The sequence below is a fragment of the Tamandua tetradactyla genome, chromosome 18, assembly GCF_023851605.1.
Source record: "Tamandua tetradactyla isolate mTamTet1 chromosome 18, mTamTet1.pri, whole genome shotgun sequence".
In the NCBI taxonomy this organism is placed as follows: Eukaryota; Metazoa; Chordata; class Mammalia; order Pilosa; family Myrmecophagidae; genus Tamandua; species Tamandua tetradactyla.
Genome location: NC_135344.1, coordinates 56296045 through 56316847, shown reverse-complemented (window position 1 = coordinate 56316847; position 20803 = coordinate 56296045). Strand labels below are relative to the sequence as shown.

The 20803-nt window shown below is 38.9% G+C and overlaps 1 long non-coding RNA gene across 5 annotated transcripts in view; it reads left to right on the top strand.

Annotated features, from left to right (window-relative positions):
* LOC143662212 (uncharacterized) overlaps positions 1-20803 on the top strand; it is a 337353-nt gene that overhangs the window by 145766 nt on the left and 170784 nt on the right. The gene's annotated exons all lie outside the window — the stretch shown is intronic.

The window sequence follows — 20803 nt, the reverse complement described above, 5'->3', positions numbered from 1 at the left end:
TATTTTGATCAGTTTTAAAATAATTTATCTTAATTTTAAATCATCCTTTCCCCTGGGACCTTGGAAATAGGGCAAAAATGTGAAAAAGCTATAAGATATTGACTAAAGTTGGGGTAAGTTAATGTTAAATTATAAAAATTCTTCCTTGCCTCCCTCCCTCCTTCCTTGCTTTATACCCTACCCCCTTCCCACCTCCTTCCCTCTCTCCCTCCCTCTAATGAGTGCCTACTACATGCCAGGCGCAGTGCAAGTCCATGGATCAGCAACCAGCAAATGCTGGCCACTGTGTTAGCAGACACCTCACAGAGTGGGTGGCTGCAGGGCTGTTTGGGGGTTGTGGAAAGAATGGAACTAGTGGCACCTGGATTATCAACCTTGTAGGAAAGGCAAAGTAAGGAATGGCTGACCTGAAAAGTGTGTGTGTGTGTGTGTGCGTGCGTGTGTGTGTGCGTGCGTGCGTGTGTGTGTGCGTGCATTTTTCATGGGTAGCCAAGGGTATGTAGCAAAGAGAAGATTGGGTGAGCTGAGTGCCCTTCACTCATGAGCTTGGGAGAGCCTTGGAGCAACATTTCTCAGTTCATATCTGAAAATAATAATAACATAAAATTCCCACTTTGCAGAATTCAAAGGTTATTTTAAAGTCGCATTAAATTCACTCCTACACCAAGATGTTGTATAACGTCACATACATTTTTTCTAATTTTTCCATGGTACTGAACTCTTACTACCAGACAACTAAATGAAAGAAAAAGAAGGAATCACTCCCAGCTATCACCAGAACAAGATATTCTTCTCCCTTGGGTGTTCTCACTTTGGAATGTACAGGCACACCTTAGAGATATCGCAGGTTCAGTTCCCGATCACTGCGATACAGCAAATATCGCAATAAAGTGAGTCACATGAGTTTTTTTGTTTCACAGTGCATACAAAGTTATGTTTACACTATACTGTAGTTTATTAAGTGTTTAATAGCATTATGTCTAAAAAACAATGTGCGTACCTTAATTAAAAACAGTTGGTTGCTAAAAAATGCTAGCTGTTATCTGAACCTTGAGTGAGTCATAATCTTTTTGCTGGTGGAGGGTCTTGCCTCAATGTTGATGGCTGCTGATCAGGGTGGTGGTTGCTGGAGGTGGGGGTGGTTGTAGCAATTTCTTCAAATGAGTTTGCTGCATTGATTGACTCTTCCATTCAAGAAAGATTTCTCTGTGGTATGCAATGCTGTTTGATAGCATTTTATGCAGAATAGAACCTCTATCAAAATTGGAGTCAGTCCTCTCAAACCTTGTCATTGCTAATTTTATATGTAAAATTCTAAATCCTTTTTGTTATTTCAACAATGTTCACAGCATCTTCACCAGAAGTAGATTCCATCTCTATAAACCGCATTCTTTGCTCATCCATAAGAAGCAGTTCCTCTTGGTTCAAGTTTTATCATGAGATTGCAGCAATTCAGTCACATCCTCAGGCTTCACTTGTAATTCTGGTTCTCTTCCTATTTCCACATCTGCAGTTACTTCCTCAATGGATTCTTGAACACCTCAGAGTCATACATGAAGGTTGGAATCAACTTTCTTGAAACTCCAGTGAATGTTGATATTTTGACCTCCTCTCATGAATCACAAATGTTCTTAATGTCATCTCGAATGGTGAATCCTTTCTAGGAGGTTTTCAATTTATTTTGCCTAGATCCATCAGAGGAATTACCATCTGTGGCAGTTATAGCCTTAGGAAATATATTTCTTAAATAATAAAACCTGAAGGTAGAAATTCCTCTTTGATTCATGGGCTGCAGAATGGATTTGTGGTAGAGGCATGAAAACAAACACCATTAATATTATTGTGCATCTCCATCAGAGCTCTTGGGTGTCCAGGTGCATTTTAAAGGAGCAGTCATATTTTGAAAGGACTCTTTTTTTTTTTCCTGAGCAATAGATCTCAATAGTGGGCTTAACATATTCAGTAAACCATGTTGTAAATAGATGTGCTGTCATCCTCGCTTTGTTGTTCCTTTTTTAGAGCACAGGCAGAGTTGATTTAGCATAATTCTTAAGGGCCCTAGGATTTTCACAATGTTAAATGAGCATTGGTTTCCATTTAAAGTCACCAGCTGCATTAGCCCCTAACAAGAGTCAGCCTGTCCTTTGAAGCTTTGAAGGCAGGCATTGGCTTCTCTTCTCTAGCTATGAAAATCCTAGAATGCATCTTCTTCCAATAGAAGTCTATTTTGTCTTCATTGAAAATCTGTAGTAGTGTGACCACCTTCATCATTTATCTCAGCTTGATCTTCTGGATAACACGTCGCTTACATCAGCATTTGCTGCTTCATCTTGCACTTTTATGCTATGGAGAAGGCGTCTTTCTTTAAAATTCATCAGCCAGCCTCTTTTGGCCTCAAACTTTTCTTCTTCTGCTTCCTTACCTCTTATAGCCTTAGACTTGAGGAGAGTTAGGGGCTTGCTAGGGATTAAGCTTTTTGCTTAAGGAAAACTTGTGGCTGGTTTGATCTATTCAGACCATTCAAACTTTCTCTGTATCAGCAATAAGGGTGTTTTGCTTTCTTATCATTCATGTATTCACTGGAATAGCACATTTCATTTCCTTCAAGAACGTTTTCTTTGCATTAACAACTTGACTAACTGTTTGGCACAAGAGACCTAGCTTTTGGCTTGTCTCAATTTTTGACATGCTTTCCTGCATTGCTCAATCATTTCTAGTTTTTGATTTAAAGTGAGAGACATGTAACTTTTCCTTTTACTTGAACATTTAACGGCTGTGGTAGGGCTACAAATTGGCCTTGTTGTGACTCAGGGAATAGGAGGTCCCAAGAACAGGGCGTGAGAAAGCAGAATGGCTGGTTGGTGGAACAGTCATTAAGTTCATCATCTTATGTGGCGCGATTTGTGATGCCCCGGAACAATTACGATGGTAACATCAAAGATCACTGATCGTAGATCACCATAACAGATATAATAATGATGCAAAAGTTTGAAATATTGTGAAAATTACCAAAATGTGACACCAATATGCCTTGCTATCTCATTCAATACTCATCATAACACGAAGTGAGCATGTGCTGTTGGGAAAATGGTGCCAATAGACTTGCTTGACACAGGGTTGCCACAAAACTTCAACTTGTAAAAAATGCAAAATCTGCAAAATGTGATAAAGCTAAGTGCAATTAAACGAGACATGCCCGGTATAGGTAGAATTGGATCATGTCCTGTCATTATTGTATGTCCACTAATAGAAAGTCATGGTGTCGGTGTGGGGAGGGGGGCAGTGTCACGTGATCAGGAAGGCTGCACCAGCTGTGACAATCTGGTCTTGGTCTCCTGATTGGAAAGCAGTTCTCCTACAATGCCTACTCATCCCCTATTTCCTTGCCTCCCTCATTCCTAGGTTCCTGTCTATGAGAACAGGGCAAGCTTCCCACTAGTTCACCCAAATTCTTAATTAGCATGGGAGCTTCTTTTTCATTGCCTGTTTTACTCCAAGCACCTTCCAAAGGCCTAATCAGTAATGGTGCCGCTGATTGACTTGTGTAGGGTGGCAAGGTTTAGTGGTCCGTGGTGACTGAGCTGAAATGCTTTGTGGCCATGTCTTCTTGACCAGTACAAAGTTATCCTTGATTCTAATGCTCAGAATACTTCTATAAAAAAGGACTTGAAACCTAAATCTAAAATTATTTAGCATTGTGGGGAGATAATCAAGTTCTTCAGCAAATTTCCATAAACCAGTAAAGCAAACATTTTGAGATGTGGCAATAGAAAAATATTATAATTATCTTCTAAAATCTGAAAGTACATAAAATAATGAGCATAAAATAATGCTTTTGTAAAATTACCATTTATTGAGCACTTAGAATGTATCATACATCCTAAGCTAAATTTAAAATTCATATTTAATATTTGAAAAAATTGGGGCTTCTCTAAGGTACACAACCAGTGTTTTCAAAATGTTTAGGACTTGAACTTTAAAGCCCTCACTCTAACCATTGTTCATTTTCTAAGGACAGTATTTAGGAAACACCAATATGCCATGTTATCTCATTCAATACTCATCATAACTCTTTGAGGTATTGTTTCCATTTTACTAGGGAGCAAACTGAGGCTGAAAGAGGTTAAGAGGATTACTCAAGGTCCGTGGTTATTATTTGGCAGATGAAGAATCCAACCCAAAGTGCATGAAATTCCACTGCATCATACCGCCTTAGGGAGCCTGTATGATTTGAGATATTCTTAGCTTCTCAAAACAAACCTACTTCCACCTTCATTAGTTTCTCAGACTTGGGAAATTACTAGAAGCAGAAATAACTTTGGTTTGAATCAGAAAGGACGAAAGGAATCAAGAAAAATCATGGCAGAGACAGAGAAAGGTAACTTTTTTTTCCCTAGCCAATGATTTTTACATCATTTCTTTCTTCCACTCAAATGCTGAACATGCTCAATTTCTTTACAAGTCCTGATGGTATAATTCTGTTATAGTCATTCACATTTCATGATCTTTACTTAAGCCAAAAAATGCTTTTGCACAATTTTTAAAAATAGCAGGCAAACCAGCCCCAGTGTTCTTTCCCTGGAAAGGGTAGGGGTGTGGGTAGGCTATTTTCTCCTAAAGGACAGAAAGACAGAGATGCAGGAGCTTTGACACAGGAGAAGATCCAGAAAAGTAGGACACCCTTGAGGGTATTTGGCATATCACAAGGGTGAGTTAGATCCCAAATGAAGAGAAATCAAAGCAGCCTGGCCTCATGTTGGGGATGGGAGTCTGCCTGGAGCTGAAAAAGCTCAGGCTCGTGGGGCTTAATGATAGGAAAGGAAATGACATTCCTCAGCTCTCCACCTATCTTCTTTTCCTTAGCACTAAGAAGCTCTATCAAATGCCATGCTAGGTGGAAAGAACGCTTACACTGCCTGTGGAAGTGACTGTTCACAGGTCATTTTGGCCCTGCCTGAAGTCAGTGCTTTAAATGCATCCTCAAAGGAAATCCTAAAGGAAATCTTTCCCCTGACAATTTGTGTTGTGTGTGTGTGTGTGTGTGTATAGGACATGTATATACATATGTATGCACTTGAGATGAGGAAGATTTAGAGAAATTTTGCTTTGAGAGCTCAAAAATTTCCTGGCCAAGAGAGAACAAAAACTGTGCTGTATGAGCAAAGTCTTTCTTTGCCAATTGGTGCTATAGGGAACAGAAAGTGCTCCATGGCCCAAGGAGTAGAATCCTTCAGTCAGCTCTAGAAGAGCTGGCCAAGGTTTTACATGGGAATTTGCATTCTTCAGGCAGACAAAGTAGTTGGCATGTATGCAACAAAAGCATTCCCGAGTGGCAAGTTACATCTTTTACTTCTTCAATGTATGCCTTTCTCTATCCACATTGCCCCAGATTTTTATTAGTTAAGGCAATTTTGTAAAACAAGCAATGAACAGACCGATGAACAAGGATATGGGTTATTCTATAAAACACACAAACATCTGCACACAACTCAGAACTGAAGTCCTGAGAAGTAATGTCGTAGTACCTTCTTCAGATGGCCCTTGCATTCAGAAATATCTTTACCTTTGTATTTTGAAAAGGTTTACCAAATCACTCAACTTGGGAAGTACCAGAACCTCGCACTTGGAGATTTTGATTCAATTGGTCTGGAGTGGGTATGGGGCATGGGGGTTGTTTTACCTGCTTGCTGTGTGGCCCTCCTGTGCAGCCAGGATTGAGAACCCCTGACATCTCTTGTAACGCACTATGGATCCTCTCTCACCTGCTTCATATATCATTCCTGCTATGCCTTGAGGAGGGGAAGAGGTGCAGAACGCATTGAATTTAACCCAGATTATAATATGCCCTTAATATTGTATTTCAAGTGGATTTCCTGTGTATTTTACTGTCATGCTTTTTAGATACAGGAAATCCTTTTGACCTATTGATTTTGCAGTTTCCAGAAGTGTTGAAAACACTCACGCAGTCCTATGTGACCAACATGATAATCTCCAGATTTAGCAAGCTATGCTAGCCTCCGGCTGTAACGTCCGCAGAAAGCTCCTCCGTGAGGAGACACACATCTGAGAGAATGCATTGGAATCTTTTCATTCACCTGTAAAAGTAAGAACAAAACAAATATCATCAATGTTTGGATAGATTTCACACTCCTTCCGAGAGAATCCCACTGGTCATTAATTAGTCTATTCAAATTACCATAATTATATTGTGCTTCCTGTTTTTTAGCTGAGGAAGGGAAAGTGCTTGAAGAACTTGGTCAGAGTTATGGAGCTGGGACTGGACCAGCCAGTACACAGTTCGTCACTCACTGACTTAGTATAACATGGCTTTCTGTTGAAGCCTCAAGGAGAAATGCATTTTGACTTCAGGATTGAGAAAACCCCAAACAGCTTTACATTTTAGGACATTATTGCTGGCTCATCGGTAATAACCCAGGAGTATGCATAAAAGTAATTTATTAAGTTTGTGTTGCATAATATAGTAAGACGCCACATTAAAAAACTGGATGTGGTATGTATATACATGTACATACATACATATATATATAGAATGTAAATAGTTGATGAATATGTGTATTTTAAATATATAACAATATATAAAATTGCTTTTCATAGGATTAGTAACTACATGATAATGTACTATCTGGATCCTGTGATACTCTTATCAGTTGAGGAAATATCAGCATATATTTTTCCCTAAAGCATCCAGACAGTCCAGTGTGGCCTAGGTAAACAGCCTTGCATTGTATTTAAGAAAGTTATTTGTTAATTTAAAAATGGTTCACATACTCATTTAGTTCCGAATTAAAAAGTTGTTGAAGATTAATTGTGGAAAGCCTTTATCCCACCTGTGTCCCTTCCGCAAGTCGAACAGGGCTACCCATCTCTTGTATAGAGAACTTTGATTCATTCTATATCTGAGTGGCATTGGAGGGGAATATAAGTTCTTCTTACTGAAAGCAATACATTTTTTGATGAAAAATGAAGACAAAAGAAAGTGGCATATCTTTGAATATGAAGTACAGAAATACTTATTATCAAATTATTTCTCAAAACCCGTTGCTATTAATCACTGCCCTACCACAGTATGCTTCCTCAGTCGGTGCTGAAGAAAGATTTGCTCATTTAATTGGCCATTGATGCAAGCATTACCTTCCTTCCTTGTCATATGTCATCTGCTTCCTTGTCACATACTCCTATGTGCTGTCTTCTCTTTCTACCTCCTCTGTGAACTTCTACTTCTAGAAGCTTCTTCTCACCATTGCTTTCTTGTTTTCCATGTCCAGACTCTTATCCTACCTCGACCTATAGACTTTGGATATCCCTGCCTGCACCTCTCCCACGTGTATAATTCGGGTTCACTGGAGCTAACTCTGAGCTGCAGGTCGCATTCATGGTGCTGAGAAACTTAGAGCACTTCTCCAGAGATGTGGGGCAGGAGAGGGCTGAGGAACTCCTCCTGCTGTGTTAAGAGTTGCCTCTTACTTCCCCAGCAGGAAACAAAGAGCTGGTTGGGGTGAAGCAGCAGTTTTTTTTTTTTTTTTTTTTAGTTACTGCTGCATGTCAAATAGGGCTTCCTATTGTTTTGTTTACCCTATTGGCTAATTCTACGAATTTAGTTCCAGGAGGGTTTTACCAGGTGGCAAATATCTAGATGACTGGGAGGGAGCAGAGGCGTAGCAGGGAGAAGTAGTGCACGGCTCTGTTTGGACCAGCACAACTCTGAATTCTATTCTATGCCGTCGTTTCCCTCTCTGATATCCTTATTTTCAAAAAATCCAGAAGAATGTGTAAGACAGGCTGAACTGGATAGGTTTCAACTAAGAAAGCAGTTTCCTTAGCAACTGCATCCATGTGAAAAGCTGGCAAGTCTTCCTTGTCTCATTTTTTCATTTCATTTTCTGCGGTTCTTGAAAGGAGGTCAGATGCTCTGTGCTAAGTTCACGTTGCAGTTTTGTTTGTCATACCTTTTGTATCAGAACCAGGGAATGCGGATCATTAGGGCTGTCACTGACTGCTTTTAGTTATTTTAGTTAGAAATGAGTACATATACACAGCCACATTTTGTGGTTGTTTTCCAAAGAATCATAGAATGTTAATTTTATTTGTGAAGAGTTCAAAAATTGAGAATGTGGAAGCTAATTAAGTACATCAGTCATACGCATATTTGCAGGTCATCTGTCTTTAATGGGAGCTATTCTGATTTCAAAGTCATCTTAGAATAATTTTGGTAATGACAATCAGAACACTGTTTTTTTTTTTAAAATTCAGATTAGTCCTCCACTAACATGATTCTTTTTCTAAAATTATAGGCAAGACCCCAGATTGAAGTTTGTGGTTAATTTCAAGTTTCCAAATTCGATTCAACAATATTTATTGCATCTCTGATTCACTACCAACTGCAGGGGATAAACAGATGTGGTGTGATGGTCTGGGCCCTCAAGGAGTTTCGAATTCAGTAGTGAGAATAAGATAAATACAACATAATTACAACTACAAGGAAGAAAATGATAAATGATATAAGCAGTGGTTATCGACCCAGGCTACATATTGGAATCACCTGAGGAATTAAAAAAAAAAACAGTTCCAGAGTTCCTTCCCAGAGATTTTGATTTAATTGGTCTGGGGTACAATCTGGGGTATGGGATTTTAGAAGTTTTTCAGGTGGGTCAAATGCATGGCCAAGATTGAGAACCACTGGAATTGAGGAGCCAAGGGACCACTTGTGGTTGATTGGGATCAGAAAAGGCTTGCTTTGAGGTTGCCTTTGAGACAGGCATTGGAAAGCGGATGTGATTCCAACAGAGGGAGGAAAATGTGCTGAAAGGAGGTGTTGAGGTAGAGGAAAAAATATATAAGAATCACAGAGGCATGAAACTGGACCTGGGTATTTAGGAAACAGTGAAACAGTGAATGGACTACCACCTTGATGTAACTGTGGAGTATTATGGTAGGAAAAAGGAGCTGAAGATGCATATTGAGAAATAACTGAGGTAGGTTAAGATGCCAAGAATACCCAGCTGGAGGCGGGACTGGGTATAAGTTTGATTTTCTGTTTTCAGCCATGCACAAGATTTTTGAGGTTTTGAGCCTAGCTGTGCCTGGGAGGAGTGAAGCAGATGGGAAGACAAGGAAAAGAACTTATTTATGGGAGAAGAAGAGGAGTTCAGTATTCGATAAATTCACTCTATTATAGAGCTAGGGGGAACTGTGGATATTATTTGGTTAAGTTTCTTTCTTATACAGTTGAGAAAGCTCTAGAACAACTTGTGGACAGTTACGTAAGTAGGTAATGGGATGTTGTGATTCAAAGACGAGTGGGGAATCAGATGGAGAGGTCCAGCACAGTTTACTAACAGGTCTGATTAGGAGAGAGGTCAGGGAGAGAGATACTGAGAATAACTTTCTATGAGGTAATAAGGACTTGAGGGCAAGGAAGGAATATGGAAAGAGAAGAGAGAGTCATATTTAGAAGAAAAGAAGATAATTTGAAACAAACAAAAGAAGGCATAGAATTAGCAACAGAGGAAAGAGAATCAGAATATTTGGTAGTACAAAAGCCAAGGAAGAGAGTTTCAAGAAAAATGCTTTATTTATTGTTTACCAATTTCCAGGGTCCCTGGGCTACTCAGAATTACCTTCTCTCTGGAATATTGGTCTACATGCAAAATGTCCCAGAGAAAGTGGGAAATACAAGAGGCCCTTGGGCGTGTGGCTGGTATGTAAGGTAATGTCATGTGTGCTGCATGGTTGGTGGAGCATGGGATATGGGCTGCAGGGGTTATCAGATCAGTGGGCCCCGAGGAAGTTACTGGGAAAGCTCTTCATATGCTTGATGGCTCTTCTCTGGTTCTTATATTGTCATTTTTTTGTCTATCAAAACACAAAAAGTTTACAGTGAAAAACTGACAAGCTATATTGCTTTCTGAGTAGAAACAAAGCCTCTAATTCTAAAATTTCAGGAAATCAGTAAAAAGAAATGATATTTCATAATATGACTGATAAAATAAATAGATAACTTAAAAACAAGGCCAAAATCAGTTGCTTTCCAGTGTCTACATCATTTTCAAATGAATAGCACTGGAGAGTGGGGTGTGTGTGTGTGTGTGTGTGAACACGTACATAGATTACGAGTAACATATTTGATATACAGATCAGGAGAGAGAGGCTAAGTGAGTTGTTAAGGATGGAAAAAGGCATCAGAATGTGGGCTTTCCCTTTGGGGTGTGCAGGCAGCATGCCTCAAGCTGTTTCGTGGCCCTGCTCAGCAGTGGGAATGCCCAGAGGCACCATGCCCTCAGAACTTCCCCTGGCTGCTCAGAAATAGTTAGTGAGTGTGGAAAGATGCTACCAACAAAAGAAGAAATGCTTTATTTATTATACTATAATCTCCAGAGTTCCTGTGCTATTTAGAATTAACATGCTCTTTGGTTTGGCATATCTGTGCTTGTCCAGGTACATGGAGTCAGTTTCCAAGGGCAAAGAGGGATCCATGCCCATGGAACCCCGAATCTTCTGGCAGTTAGAGGTCATCTGGTGTAACTTCCCACCCCTACAGAGGAATTATCTCACTCTATCCCTGGGGAGGGTTGCCTTGTCTTGCACATTTCGTTCACCAGCTAAGAAGGTAGCCCATTCTGTGTTTGAGTGATTTTACAACATTTAGGGAGTTTTTTCTATGTGTTGAATTCTTCCTCTCTGCAGCATCCATTTTGCACCTGGACTTAGTTCTTACTTTGATTAGATTCCTTCCTCCTCCTCAAGCTCTTTCCCTACTAATTATTGAATTCTATCCTAATATTGGAGTCATCATATGCTTTATGAAATGAAAAAAGGAAAAAAAAATTTTAGATGGTGCAAGGATAACTCAGTGGTAGAATTCTTGCTTGCCATGTGGGAGACCTGGGTTCAGTTCCGGGAGCCTGCACATGCCAAAAAAAAAAAAAAGAAAAAAAAAGAAAAAGAAAAAATTAAAAAATCATAGCTTAAGAACTCAAATTCTTTGGTGTGATGCCCAGGCTCATTTGGGGCCCATCACCCCTTTAGAAGGTCCTTGAAATCAGTACACTGGTAACTTTGTTTGCTCATTAATCTTAGAAGAGTTTACTACTTAGTAACTCTTAGTAGTTTTCCTGAATCACATTAAGTTTTATGGATCTTTGACAAAGTCTTTCTGTGCAAGGACTTTCATTCATCTCTCCTGGACCCAAATAAAGGAGCGGTCTATGGTGTGAAAGCAAAGGCTTGACTTTCTTCATTGATGAGCTTTGGTGGGTGTCTTAGCTAAAAGTGTTATCAGTTCAAGGGTTCCAATTACATCCGAATTTCATACTTTTTTTTTTTTTTTTACCATTATCTTAAGTAAAGGATCATGCTAAATATTTTTTTCTAGATAGCAAAGCACTATACACAATATTATGTGTGTAGTGTATAGTAGTGTATAGTATACACCATATACAAATTTGATAAATTCTTGATGAGTTGAACTGAATGGAATCTCCTTCTATTGATTTCCCTCTCTTCTCTGAACTTACTTTTTCTTTTGGGAACAGAAGTGGGGTCCCTCTCCAGAAAACAAGAGAAATGTCTTTTTTTTTAAATTCAGCTTTTCATTTTTAAATACTTTCAAAGTTACAAGAGAAACATCTTTTGACAAGTTCTACTTCTGTGAAGTATATTTAAATTCTCCAGCACTTCTTTGAGGGTCTAGGTTTGGAATTCTGTTAGAAGTTATTTCCAAAACAATTGTTTTTGAAATTGATAATAAATACAAAGAGGGAAAATAATACACAATTTGGGTCAAGGATCTGAACTAGCATGTTCCACAGAGTAGCAGAAACTCCTGTGATTCAATATCTCAAATATCCAAAATGCTTACAGTTTTTAATCGCAGTTCTTCAAAAACCTCAGCATACCTGGGATGACAGCTTTTAGCCAAATTTGTTCATCCAGAAATTAACGTTGTTATTCTTGTACATAATGACTAAGATATGCAAGGTATTGCATATGATTTTTTTCATGTAGTTTTTCAGGGTAATTCTCCTGATTCCTCTTACATAACTTTATATATAGTGTGATTTGAGGTGAAACTGATATAAATGAACTCTAATTTTTAAGAAATGCTCTCATCACTTACAGCTCCCTTACTTTCACCTTAATCAGCAGTCCCTGCTGGTATCACTTCACTGGTGTGCATTGCATGAGTTGTAGTTGGATCCCTCTCTGTCCGTTTGCGGCAGCCTGTCTGTCAATCTACTTAATGATTATTCCTTTTGGGCTTTTTTAGTAAGGCATTTATGTACATTAACCATGGTAGTTTTATGTACAAATAAAATTTGACATGTTTTTCAAGTGTTGGATTGACATTTAGTGGATACTTTAGTGCTTCCTCTGTAAATTGGAGGACTGTTAATTTTACTGGAAGGTCAGTGCTCGGAAACAAAATCAATGGCAAAGTGCCCAAGTCCCCCTGCCCCCCTACTTTTAACCCTTTTGTTAAGGGATAACTTTTCCAACCATTTCAATGAAAAGTCAGCTCCGAAGATGGTTGGCATCTAGATACTGGGGTATTTGGGCATATCAGCGAAAGGAAAGAGAGTAAGAGGGTAATTTAATAAAAGATGTGTGGAATGTATAATTGTGTAAGAGAAAAGAGGTAGGGTTGAAAGGCAGAGATCTCAGGTTTTTAGATACATCAACAAAACATTCTCTCTTTCTCGTTTTGATCAAATGTCACGGTGGAGACTCTTTGCTTATAGTGGAGTGTGTCATCTGGTGAAATCCAGATGTTCTTGAATCTTCACATGTAGATTTAGATGAGTTTGGTGGCCACCCAAGGCTTATTTCCAATGTCATTTTTCCCCCCAGTTTTCACCGAGTCCTCCTAAGAAGGACTCCTTGGAGCCCCTAGAGCCTCCTGTTGCTTTAGCCATTGTAGCTTGTGTCCTTTCCATATCACTTGTGAACTGTGAGCTCCCTGGGGGTGGGCTGAGCTTGAATCATCCTGCGTCCACTGAAGCACTTAGCACCGAAGGCACTCTCCAAATGCTGGAGTAGATTTGGCAGGACTGAAACTTGAAAGGGTGAGAGAAGCAAGCCGGCTTTGAAGCCTTGGACATACACTTCAAGAGCTAGAGATATGCTTTGGAGGCCACCCTCGGGGAGGAACTGGCCCTGTGTCGTGAGGTGCTGAAGCTGCCTTTTTGGTGGAGGGGACAGTGGTGAAACACTGCCAAGGGCATTTTTGAGCTTATGTCTTTTCAGAATGTTCATTGATCATAGGCACAACTAGACTGTGGGGGAATAGGGTAGTTTGCTGGGTCATTAGCAAACAGTTAACCTCAAGTTGCCAAGATAAAGAGGGAGAAGGCCTGGATAATGAGGCCAGCTCAATGTGCCAGGAAAATAGCTCAGAACTCTGAGTGGGCATCCTGTGACACCTTCTCTGGAAAGACTTTCCAGACTTAACGGGTGAAATTCTCTCTCCTTCTTTACTTCTAAAACCCCTTGAATCACACTGGTCTATGGCATCCTCCAAGAGCGTTTTAATCTCGTTCATCCTAGGAGGTTAGCTGGGTGCCTGACTCAGAGAGACACCGAATATGAGCTGGGTGAGCAAATCTATCCACCCTTGTATTATGCTTATTTCAGTGTATCTGCCTTCCAGTTTGAAGACTTCATCCTCACATTAGACTGTAGGCTCTCCAAGGACAGAGGCTCTTATTTTTGAATCCCAATAGGACGTAGGTACAATATCTTATACAGATTAAGGGTTTTTTTTTTTTAAAGAACATCAGCAGTGCATTTCTTAAATGCTTTAATTTTGTGTTTACTAAATTTTCAAATTGAGATAATTTAATTTTTAATATTTTTTTCAATTTATTAGAGAAATTGCAGCTTTACAGAAAATATTTTTATTTTTATTTTATTCTATTATTTGATACTTATAAAATTTTATTATGTAAAGATGAGTGCTACAAAGCTTAAAAATAAGCTTAACATTTAAGCTGAACATCCATATCAGTCCATTGCTTTTCCTCTTAAATAGTTTTATCTCAATGTATATATGTTAAAGTAATCTACTGTCTAGTTTTATTTGTTTTTTTGGGTTCTACCAAAAATCCTACCATCATGCCTGTAGATTTCTGGAACTTGTTTTTTTATTCAAAACTAAGTTTCCGAAATTCATTCATGTTGTTGCTTTAGGTGCAGTTTGTTAATTTTTCCACAGTGTGAAAATACCACAATTATTTATTCATTTTCCTTTTATTTTCACTTAGCTTGTTTATAGTTTTTGCTGTTACATGTTGCTGCTATGAACCAAGCCCATGGGTCAGCATTTATTTGGGAGTATACATGTTTAGGAATCGAGTCTGAAAGCTTTCATTCAACTCAGCAAGATAATGTCAAAGTGTTTTCCTAAGTGAAACTACCAGCCTATTCTCAAACCAGCTGTCTGTGCGCTTCCCTATTGCCTTGCTTTCTCTCCAACCCTTGGTACTGTCAGACTTCACTTTTTTAAAAAATAATCTAATGGATATAAGATGACGATTCACTCTCCATTTCCCTGCTTTATAATGGGGCTCAGGTGGGTTTTGTATTATGTGCTTGTTGACCTGGGTTTACTAAACACTCCGTAGAACTTAGATCAACAGAATGTTAGTGCAAGATGGGATGGTATAGAATGGACCAGGGAGCAAGAGGCTTGTGCTCTCCCTTTCTCCCTCTCTGTCTCTCATTTTACACACACACACTCACACATGGTAGGTGTGTTAAAAATATGGCAGGTGTGTATAAGGAAATCAGACATATTGGCATGTTAATATTAATGTTAGTATTAACATAACCCCATGAAGCAGAGGAGAAGGGCAGGACAGGAAAGGATGAGAGCTGTGCCAATTAACAGTGTGGCTCTGAGATAAATGGTGCGAATAACTGCACTGCTGAAGGGGTTGCCGGCTGTGGGGATTATCAGCATTAATGGAGAGCTTCATGCACGAGCACCTCTCTCTCTGTGTGTGAAGAAGAGGTGTCTGTGAAGGAAGAGTATGGATGAGAGAATTTTCTGGAGTTTGAGGAGTCAGTAATCACAGATTTGAGAAGTTAGAGAATTGAGAAGAGGAAAGAAGTTCCAGCAATATTTCGTGACATATATTTAGATCCTCGCTTGAAATTCACTGGGAAGTAAAATAAAGGATTCAAGTCATCACTAAAATCCTGTTGGAGACTTTTTTTTTTTCTTTAACTTGAAAAAACTTTGTAATGGAAACAAATGGGGCTTAGAGTCCGTATCATTTTAGCATGTATGTGCACAAAGGTCCTAAAGACTCTGACATATCAAGTGTTATTAAGAGTTTCATTACCATCATTTCATTGAACTATAATAAAGGGTAGGACATAAATGCTATTTGTACAGAGTATAATGGAGATTGGTTTTTTTAATGCCAATGTCTCCTTATGCCCAACAGTTCCTTTTCAAAACTTTGAAAAAATATAGACACTTAATATCCGATGAACAGCTGATATTTTTAAACATAAAAGACAGTATGTAACTTTTTATCCTTGTATTGAATAGCAATGTTATAGTTTCAGATGCAATATAGTTATTCTGATGGACAAATCATTCAAACCTATGGTAATCAGTGTGTGATTTCACCATTCTGCTTACTGTGTGAATAAGAACACCTTCTATTTAGCATTTCCATGGTTAGATCCACACAATCAAAGGCAAGCTTTAACTGTGTTCCTTTTTGGTACTCCCCTGTTTCCTTAGGGACTGTTCTTTATTTGTTTGCCTATTTACTATTCCACTGTTTCAAAAGGCTACTTTTCAGTTTCTGGCCTTAATATGAATCCTTCCTTTGTACAGCAAGTCATTAATAAAATAGAAAAAAATCAAATATATTCTTTGTAACTTTAACCACTACATCCCACTTAATGTGTCTTTCTTTTGACCTTTAATGGAGGTATAAAAAAAATGCTCCATTAAGTTTCACTGGGCCTTCAAAATCAGTCCCACTTGGAATCCCTTTGAAGCATCATCTTAGATAATGCTGGATGTGCTCTCAGGGAGACATTTCCTGTTTTGAGAGCTCCCTTCTTATTTATAAAATGTCAGGTGCTATAACACAGAGGATACTATACCAACTGGATTTCTGACTTCCACATGTCTTAATGGCTGCCCTGGCTTCAGGGACATCATTTTGCAGTAGCAATCCCTTCGTTTCCCTTCATATACAACCCTTCTTGCTCCTCCTTCCAACAATCTGTCAGACAATCACCAATTTTTCTTCTCTGGCAATGTGCTGTTACCAGTAATTGCAGAAACCATTAATAAAGTGGGTGGGAGGGGGCGAGAGGGGAGAGGAAAGCGAGACACAAAGGGAATAAGTATTGTACATAGCCCACAGGCTTTTCCCTCCCACACATATGATTCACTGTTGTTCCCCGCCTCATGTGGGAAAATGTTGTCCTGCTGAAAATACACCTTAAAGGCAGCTCTGCCTCAAAGATATCACATATGCATATTAATAATACACACTTTGTAGTGCCTAGAGTTGTTTTTAACGAAGCCGGCTGAAATATACCAGTAACTTCCCCATCTTCTTCTGTGTTGCAAATGATTCTTAAGTGTGGGTTTGGGTGGCTTCTGCCCCCAAAAGAGAGATGAAAGAGGCATGGTTAGTAATTTTTTATGACAGAAACATGCAGGGAAGGAAGCTTTGCTGGACTAAATGAGTCCGTCTTCTAGGAAGACTCAAAGTGTTGCAGAAGGGTCAACACAGGAAATGGCCACAAATGCCAGTAAAAGAGTAAGCAAAGGTCAGAAGAGAGGAGAGAAGGACTTTGAATGAAAAGCCAGGGGCAGAGAAGAGAATATTTGAGGGAGGGTCTTTGCTTGAAGAGGCTTAAAGATTCCTTTAACCCTGCTATGGCTTTTCCCCATCTTGCCTGCTGCCTCCCCCCTCTCCTACAGAAATTAACAGCTTGCTTATTTGAGAGAAACAGATCACATCTGTTAGCTGGGCCAAATGTAAGCTTGAATTTCTTTCTAGGAACAATATGGTATGTACTACTGAGTCTACCACTCTGCTTCAAGAGATCAGCTCATGATTTTGGCTTAGCAATGACCAAGATTGTCTAATCAACATTTGGCTTTCCCTTATTAGACAAGCTCAAGATGCAAGTCTGGTCTTTCTAAAATCCTAGTTAGCTTAGTGGGTTGGAATATGATGCTAATGAGACCAAAGTAAATGCTTTTGTCATCTGGGGTTTAACTTTATGTAGGAGAAATCTCTTCTATGTCTCCAGAATTTACTCATAGTGAGAAATAGTGTGGACTTCTAAAGACTAAGTCATCATCATCACTGGGATGCCATATGACAGGGCTGAAACTATTCCTGTGCTTCTCACACCCATTCCTTCTTTCCATCCTAGGAAGGGAAACCCTTGTTACCTTTCACAGCTTATTTCAGTTGTCTTCTAATATGCTCCATGGTTTTAGTCCCTTCCCCCCTTAGTATTCATGTACATGAAGGGCAGGCATAGCCTGCCATTTCTATCAATGATTCTGAAATTAAATCTAATTTCCTCTGCATTTGAGGTCATCTATGTGGGAGCCCAGGCTATTCTTTCAATCTTTTTTTTTTTTTTTATTCAACAAATATTTCCTGAGCATCTATTATGTGCCAGTCATAGTTCTGGGAATGTTATAAAGCAGTGAAATGGACCTAGAAAATAAGTAAGGTAAAACATATTATATTTAGAATCATGGGCTCCTTGAGGTCAGAGGATGTGTCCAATTCATCACAGTGAATTTGCTCATAGTAGGTATTCAGGAGCTGTGCCAGCTGGTCCCTTATCCTTTGAATCTCGACTCCTAATGCTCCTTATCACTTATTCAACATTTTAAACAAATTAGATTTTCCATTAGCCTCAAATTGATGTCTGGACCACCCTCTCCTGAGTTCTCTCTCTCAAAATGATTTCCTTCCACCACATTTTTCACAGGACACAGATTCGATGCAAAATGTCCTGTCCTCTCAAAAGCAAACTCTCTATCCTCTGAGTGTCTCTTGCTCTTGATTTTTTATGTCTTTTAGGGCACTTGTGGGTTTTTTTTCCTTCACATAGTCATTTCTTCTTCAGCAAATATTTATTGGGTATCTAAAAGTGCTAAACATTGTGGTACCTGGAAAGTTGTCTATGAACATGCTTAACTTCCTCATATTAGTTAAGGTTATGCTAGTTGCTCTAACGAACAAACCCTTCCATTATAGTGATTTCACATAACAGTCCAATAAGGTACTTTTGGTTAGCAAGAGGCTTTTCTCCCATGATTTAAGGACATTTTTGGTCATCTATTGCTGAATAACAAATTTCCTCCAAACTTGCTAGCTTAAAGCAGCATCTATTATTTCACAGTTTCTGTGGGTCAGGGATTTGGGAGAGGTTCAGCTGATGTTGGCTGGGCCTGAGTCAGCGAAAGGTTTGGTTGGTGCTGGAGCTTCACTCCCAAGATGGCGCACTCACACGTCCTCGCCAGGTGGCCTCTCCACTGAGCATCCTCATGACACAGCAGCTGGCTTTGCCCAGGGCAAGAGGTCCAAGAGAGAGCAAAGTGGAAGCCTGTCTTTTATGAACCACCCAGAGCAGTCACAGTCTCGTTCCTGCCCCATTCTATGCCTTAGAAGCAAGTCACTAAGTTCAGCTTATACTCAAAGGGAATTAAGGTTCACCTTTTGAAGGGAGGAGCATCAAAGAATTCATGGACATATTTTAAAACCACCACTGCAGGGGACCCCTGTTCCTTCCATCTTGTGGAGCTCTGCTGCCTTATAGTAACTAGATTCTTTAGCTTCCAGCTGATGGAAGGTGAAAGAGAGAGTCTGTAAGGCACAGTGTGTGTCTTCCTAAAAGCACTGACATGAAAGTGACACATTTCACATTCATTCTTATTCTAATGATGAGTGTCACATGGCCACCTTTGGATTCAAGGGGTGCCTGGAAAATGTAGCCCCTGACTGGGCAACCATTTCCCATGACAACATTTTGCGACCCTCTACCTTGCCACAAATGTTAGCTTCTTCTGGGTAAGGACTATTTTATCCATCTTTGTATCCCCCATGATATAAATAACTCTGGCTTTGTGCAGAATAGGTATTCTTTAAATAGTTCATGAATGAATGAATAAATATATGATGGACTGGTAGAATTATTTTTTTATGCATTTCAAAAGACAAACCCAGGCTTGATTCTTCACTAGAATATACACCAACTCTGTTACTCAAATTCTATTTACAACTCAGCTATACAGGCATATATGTCTCTGCTCAGAATTACCTAGGCATGAGGTTCTCTTGTTATTTTTTTATGAATTATTTATCTTCCTCCCTCTGAACTTTCTTCAAATGGCACACTGCAAAGGACTAGTTCTTCGCTAAAGAATATTATATAAAGGCAAGAATGTTCAAAGCTTCTCTGCATCACTATACAAACAATTCAAGTAAGATGCTGCCAAATGCTAAAGTAATGGGATCACAGGGTAGCAGAGATAAGAAATTAAATTGTCATAGCAACCAGGAGACCTTGGTTGGAATGACTGTACTCCAACTTAAAAGATTGTTCTAAGAGCCTAAATACATGCAAAGAAATGGCTAATTTTATAAAGATTCTTTAAACACAGGAGAATCTATAAAACTCTTCTGGGTGAATATTGTTTGGAAACACTATAACAGGGGAAATGCCAAATGAAAATGTTAGTGACGTTTAACTGATAAAAACAATTTATGTTCATTGTTGAACGTTTATGCTTTTTTTTTAATTTTAGGAAAATTTATTTATTGTGCATTTGGGGATTAAAATGGTTAATACATGCTTAGTGTTGAAAAATTGGAAAATGCAGAAAATATAATAGAATTGGAAAATAATCCTACTAACCAAAGGCATTTAAAAATGTTTCTAGTAACTCTCTCTATTTCTTCAATCATATGGGTCTAGACCAAAGTTGAGGTTGCTTATGTGTAGTTCACTTAGTATGTTGTCTTTTCACTTACATTAACTCATGAAAATTTCCCCTCATCTTCAATATTCTTCAAAACATTATTCCTAGTGACTCATAACACTCTATAATGTAGGTATACACCAAATTAGGTATATACCAAAATGTATCTAATTATTCCTACCTTAATTTCTTCCATATTTTTGATATCATAAAAGCAGTGTCTGCTTATATACTATATATGTCATATAGTAGAGGGCTCAATAAGTATTTAAAGAATAAATTAAAATGTATAAACCTTTCTGTATATTTTTAGTTTATCTTATGTTCCTAAAATATGAATTATTATGCGTTATTTGGAAGATTTATCAAGCTTTGAGTATTTAGAATAAATGTGGCATCTAATATTTATATTATAGATTATTTTATGTGATGTAGAAGCAGTGGTTTGTAAAACATATGTGCGGATGCTAGGACAGTACCTTGTGTTGCCTCTGGTGGATCAGTCGTATCTGCGGCATCGTGTTTATTGCTCTAGATGAAAGCATTTCATGTGTAAGGGGGTCCATAAATGATGACCCCCTCCTACACTCATTGACTCAGTTTGGTCCCTACAACAACCCTGTGAAGTCAGTAAGGCCAATATTATTTTCTCATGTTACAGAAGAGGAAAGGAGACTCGATATGTGAGGTTGAGCTTCAGTCCGAGGACTTGAAGCCTTGTCTTGCCTGCTTATTCCTAGAATACATGCAAAAGAACTTGAGACCCAATTTATTGGCCCCTGCTTCTCAAGACATTCCTTC